The 6000-nt window shown below is 41.9% G+C and overlaps 1 protein-coding gene across 9 annotated transcripts in view; it reads right to left on the reverse strand.

Annotated features, from left to right (window-relative positions):
• Window positions 1-4943, reverse strand: part of LOC125710070 (anion exchange protein 3-like) — a 40071-nt gene extending 35128 nt beyond the window's left edge. For 6 of the 9 annotated variants that reach the window (XM_048979267.1, XM_048979265.1, XM_048979266.1 and 3 more), the window contains exon 1: window positions 4783-4942. The gene's annotated coding sequence lies outside the window, so the exon portion shown is untranslated. Of the gene's footprint in view, window positions 1-3652; window positions 3802-4782 lie in introns of those variants that run through there. The other 3 variants (XM_048979260.1, XM_048979258.1, XM_048979259.1) reach the window with 2 other exon arrangements.
• Window positions 4944-6000: the final 1057 nt, after the last annotated feature.

The raw sequence follows: 6000 nt of genomic DNA on the forward strand, positions 1-6000 counted from the left end.
TTTCAACCTCTTGGTGTCCTTGAGTGTTCATTGTTTCACGAGGTGGGCCAGTCGCCTTGGAGCTAAACAAAGGGGCAAACATGCTGGCTAATCATGCTGTGAGAGTTCAGAGAGGATCTGCTATCCTTTCCCAAGGGCACTTGATTCGTTTCCTGCGAGGGCACCCCGTCGTGCAGCTACACGCTATGGCCGCCTACCATGCCTGAATGCATTGCATCTGCAGCTGCTTATCTCCGGAATGTGGGAATCAGCTGTCCTCCTGCACACTGTTCAAAACAATTACATCTAAATCCAGGAGTCCGATATCCTACCTTTTCATGGTTCTGGCTATCTGGAAGGTTTCCCAGTTACGGATCAGTGAAGCTCATCGTGCCGACAACCTACAGCTGTTGGAGTGACAAGCTTCCCATCAGACCTGATACATATTAAAATTCATGTCTTACATTGTTACAGGGTAAAAGGAAAACTGGGGGAGATGACCCTCTTCAGCTTGACAGGAGGCATGCATAGGCAAGATAGGGTGGGGGGGCAGATTGAGGGTCTACATGTGTGCTTATATGCACTGCGTGTGTGAGTCAATATATATATGCATGTCATTTTATTGGGATTGTGTAAGCAGGAACAGGTGCGTGCGTGATGCTTTAGGGCTACGGGAGAACACTCTGGAATGATGCAGGACAAAATGATCTCACGGCAACATGACTGCATGGCACGCCAGCCATGGCTCGGCAGAAAAGCCTGAGGGAAGCCATGGATTCCTCTTCCGGCCTGGGCAGGGGTGGCCCCCCACATCGGTGGCAATGTGTTCTTGATCAGAACAGGTCTGTACCATTGTCCACAAGAACATCCTGTTGTGTGCATGATAAAATCAGAGTAATGGATTGCCACACACACTTGTCAAGTGCCTTGGGGACGACTGTTCTGAAAAGCGCTACATAAATTGAATTGAAATGATAGCGGCTCTCCGTGAGTTCCACACACAGACTGCTAAGCCCTCCATCCAGGCTTCAAATCATGGTGGAGCTGAGACTCTCCTATTCTGGTCTAGGAAGAAAGGCAGACAGATTCATGCAGAGACACATTCACATGGTCAGCAGCCCCCGGCTATTTCAGCTGTCAGAGCCCCCCCCCCTACTATTTTCTACAATGGTCTAGATCAGTGGTCTCCAACGTTATTAACAGTGAAAGATACTTTTACGAAAGAAAATAATCTGGCAAGCTATTGGGCTGTTACGGTAAAAGTTGATGTCCGGTACCGGGTATACTTTGCCAGCTGGGTGGGGGGTGGGGGTGTTCACTGTTGTGATCGACTTAAAAAGTCTGAAAGATTGAAGTACTTTCTTCTGGGATGTACATGGGAATGGTCAGTGTTGGTGGAAGCCCATGTGTCACCCTAGGCAACCCTCCTCATCTCCACCCTCCATTTAAGATAAAGTGAAACCAGCTTGCAAAGTCAGCGCCACTCAGAAGATGCTGCCCATGTATGGGTACTTTTCCACCGCACCAAGTACGGCACTTTCGGTACTTTCCCTTTTATATTAACTTCCGGTCAAGTACCGGTATCAAAAGTTCTAGTACCTAAAATGCCAAACCAAGTGGAGCACTTCTTTGATACTTCAGTAGTTAGGGGTGGGAATTGAAACGCTATCTGTGTTGATTGGTTATGCAAATAGCCTGCCTCTTAAACACAATATAACCACAGTCTTGAAGAAGTTGCAAACCCAGAAACGAACGATAAACACTATAAAAAAAATTAAAGTAATAATGATGGATGTGTTGACAAATGAAGAAACTGAAGCCTTAATTGAGATGTGGTTGGAAGACGAGATACAAGATCAGGATGACATGACAGAGAAAATTATATTTTATATAATATAATATGGCATCACCGTATTGGACAAATTTCAAATATCTTGATGTAATTTTGTTGTAATAAACATTGGTGTATTTATAAAGCAAAGACGGAGTAAAACAAATTTCTCACAAACCAATCTAGGACTGATTTAACCAGCAAGGATGAAAATGATTGTGACTGTCTCAGAGAATGAATGCAGCCCTCATGCAAAAGCAGTGGAGGTCAACTGGTTTTAAACATGCACTAGATAATCTTCAAAAAGAATAATCGTTAAAATTGCTAAACTTGCTAAGTTTTTCTTCCTATGATAGAGTAAAAATGTTTTAGCGAAACTTAAACTGACAGATTTGAAGGTATGAAAAAGCCTGATCTAATCCTGCTGACTCGCAATGTAAGAATTGCATGTGCATAACATGTGATGTTGGTATTAGCATCACAGTTCATCCTGCCTGCACTATAATATATGTACGCATTTTTAGAATTCAGTACAAAACACCCTGCCTTGCGTTGTTATGCCATTTAGGGGCAGTATCAGTTTTTACTCCAGCTTGGAGAACCGTACCTTTGGTGCTTTCTTGAAGTACCAAAAGTACAGCACCTGGTGCAATGGGAAAGTGCCCTATATGCAGCATAGCAAAAGGGGATCATAGATACCAGTGTTTCCAAAGCAGAGCAAGTTCAGCTCATGTCAGTCTGTTCCACAAGGTCATTAATCTGATTTAGAGTAAAATGTGAGGACCTTTGAGCATTGCAGACTATCAATGTCTTCCAAGCTTATGAGACAAACTATTGAGCCCTGCCATACAAAATTCAGTACTACACAAGTCGGCAATCGTGCATAAGCTGGACTTGTAAAACTGTTCTGGCTGTTTAAATGCCAGCATTGTCTTTGTAGTCAAGCTAATATTACTGGGAAAGGAGATACTGTAAGGAAGAGGAGTCTTCTTTTATGGGTTAAATGAGTACAGTGGACATGCAGTATTTGTATGCATAAGCTTTGCATTACAATAAGATTAGACAAACGTATATGATGTTCATGTTCAAAATGTAAAATACAAAGTTAAGCCAAGAGCTGACCACACGTTTGACTGTGAATCTGCTAGGCTCTTGAGCTCTTCAGTCGTGCTGTTTCAACAAGTGTTTGTATTGATCAGTCCTGCACTCGTTCACAAATGACAAGTGCAAAAACTCCAACTGAATAGGTCCAGCTCCTAAGACTAAGACTGGGGATTACTAACTTTTTGGGGTTGGGTCAGCCAGCTATTACACAGAGACACACAGAATCATATTTAAAGGTGGCATGATGAGATTTATGGGGACAGCAAAGAACTGCAGAAGAAGTGCCAGATGATGCGGTCAGATACCTCCTAAAACCATCTACAAAGTTATCTCTACTATTTTTGCTAAAAAAAATGAAAGGACTGATTTTTATTTTTAAATCACTACCAATTAGCACATTACCATCACATTTTTCATGGGTACGTGGCTTGCAGAGTGCAAAGAATTAATCATACCACCCCTTTACAATTATTCATATGCTTCAAACTAAAGGTTGCACCTTCCGTATCTATTTTAAGTTTGTGATCAGCATGCATTTATAAGGATAATAACGGTGATTTTTTTTTTATAGAAAATCGAGAAAGAACAGAAAAATTCTTTCACACAGAAAAAATTTACAATTTAAGGTAAATGCCGCATCAAGCATAGTGGCCTTGAATCACGCTTGTTTAATATATATTAGGGTTTACATGCAGATATCTGTAAGAACAGCAGACATTTGGCAAAAGTTAATCTCACCAGCTCCCGTAAAGAATAGACTGGAATAAAGCCTGCCAGCTTGCTCCCGCCATACAGAATTTACAGTATTAGCATATCGTCACAGGCCACTGCGCTGAAGTTCTTAGAAGGTCACGAAGCCATAAACAACATGACTTGGGTAGAAATGCTGTTTTGTTCCTCTTAAAATTTACGAGCTCCTTGAGTGGGTTGAAATAGTAATCCCCCCACCCAATCCACCCTTTCCCCAACCCCCACGGGGGCTGCTGTGATGTAATAATAAGACACACGCCCCTTATTATCAGTACTAGGTGTGGCACTGTGTTCACTTTGTTTGTGCCTTATGATGACAATGAAATTTTAAATAAGATGGAGTGACACCGTGCGAGTCACAAAAGATTTAAAATACGGGATGTTGACAAAGTGAAGCGATACGACAGTAACGGTGATTTCGGCCGATACTCCTGCATTATTTAGTCGGAGGCAAGTCCACATGCATCACAAGCCAATGTTTGACTAACAAATAGGAATACGACGTAAACAAAGTGAATGCTAGATACGTACAGGAAAGAGTCACTAGTCAAAAAGTTATTTCACGGACTTATTTCACTTTGAAACGCACTGACTTATTCTAGCGTGGGATCGATGCTTTTCGGGACGGAAAGATGCGCTTTTTACTGTCATTCACTGGCCTTTGTCAATACGAGTGAAAGTCGGGCGCCACGGCATGCAGTTTTATCCTCGCAGTCTCTTAACATCAGCATGTATGCAGTGAACAGTACGGGCACCAAATTCAACATTAATGGCATAAAACAAGCTGTCAGACAAAACGCCGCCCCTACCGAAATCGATGCATTTCCTACTTACAATACCACGGTTTACACGTACCACCACAAGTCGGCAGGTTATGAAAATAAAATTATCCACTTTAAATCATTACTGCCCTAATTCAGTATTTATTATTGAACATTACGTTAGTGCGAAATTGTTCCTGGTGATGGTTCTGGCAGTGAGCGTTTCCTTGCTGAAATACCCATGCAAACAGCAGATACCGCTCTCCTCCGGTCTGCCTTAGGCATAATCCAGGCATTTACTATAAAAATTGCAGGCTTTTTTGCAGACACGCGGCTGCCGGTGCATTACTCGCCTACCTGTGAGTGCTGAGACTCGTCCGAGAGGAGTGAGTGTTAGAGGCGCGCAGTCAGGAGGTGCAGCCGCCGCTGCGATGCTCCATAGCGGACAGCGAAACAGCTGGCAGATGCTCGCCTGCAAGTGATGTCAGGAGTCAGCGAAGCCTCGCTAGCTGCTCTCAGGGAATCGTCTGTCCCAAACGGGTGCCTTTTAAAGCCTAGCTTATATCCCATGGGATCATACATACAAAGAGAAATATAAATAGATTTACAAATAAATAAGAGTGTAAATTAACAAATAAATATAAAATAATCAGGCGATCAATCACTGTGGATCCCAAGTTCGAATTACCTGGTTATAAAATACATCTTACTGTATTAACTTAAATGTATTTGGACATTAATTAAGGAATTCGTTTATTTTAGTCGATGTGACTATTATTACCATGAGAAATGGTCGTCTTATAAGAAAACCAAGATATATTCTAGTGCATCTCCTATCTGTTAAGACGAAGGTGCCTTTAGTTTTTTTCATATACATTGAATCTATAGTTAAGTACAGTACTAAATGGACGCTAGATGTCGTCAATTGACCTGTATAATTATAAACACTTACATTTTAGTTGTTAGTTTGAAGCTCGCGGGAATGACTACTCCAGTGATTTTTTTTAAGCTTTACTTTTTACTTAATACATGATTTTTCTCAATATTTATGCACAGGCAGTGCATGGAGAGAGCCGGTATTTACCGGTAACAAGTAGCAACACCTCTTTGCTTTTCTCTTCTGAGTACCAGCACCTCCCAATATCTGCTGGTACCAAATAACAAAGGGGGTACCACACTTGTACCTTTGCTTGTCACTGGGCGGGTACCCTCACCCCAAGGTAAAAACAACAATAATGTACCTCCAGTGTCCATTTCTGTACAGTTTCCTACAGCTAATAGGACAACTGGGAGACCCTTCAGGGTACAGCCCCACTGACAAGTACAGTTTTTTACCCTTTTATCTGAGAGTGCAGCTATATATATATATATATATATATAGGTCTGACCTGAATATGAAAGCTCACATTTTAAAAGGCAATTTACATTGGAGGTAATACCAAGGTTTTTCCATCTGGCATTGATTTATTTAGCAGATACTTTTGTCCAGAGCAACATGCAGGTGAGGATCAGAGAGCAGAGTTAGCCAGTGTCTCTGATACAATTTGAGTTAAAGGCCCCACAGTGAAGCCGCTC

Source organism: Brienomyrus brachyistius, chromosome 16 (genome assembly GCF_023856365.1).
Source record: "Brienomyrus brachyistius isolate T26 chromosome 16, BBRACH_0.4, whole genome shotgun sequence".
In the NCBI taxonomy this organism is placed as follows: Eukaryota; Metazoa; Chordata; class Actinopteri; order Osteoglossiformes; family Mormyridae; genus Brienomyrus; species Brienomyrus brachyistius.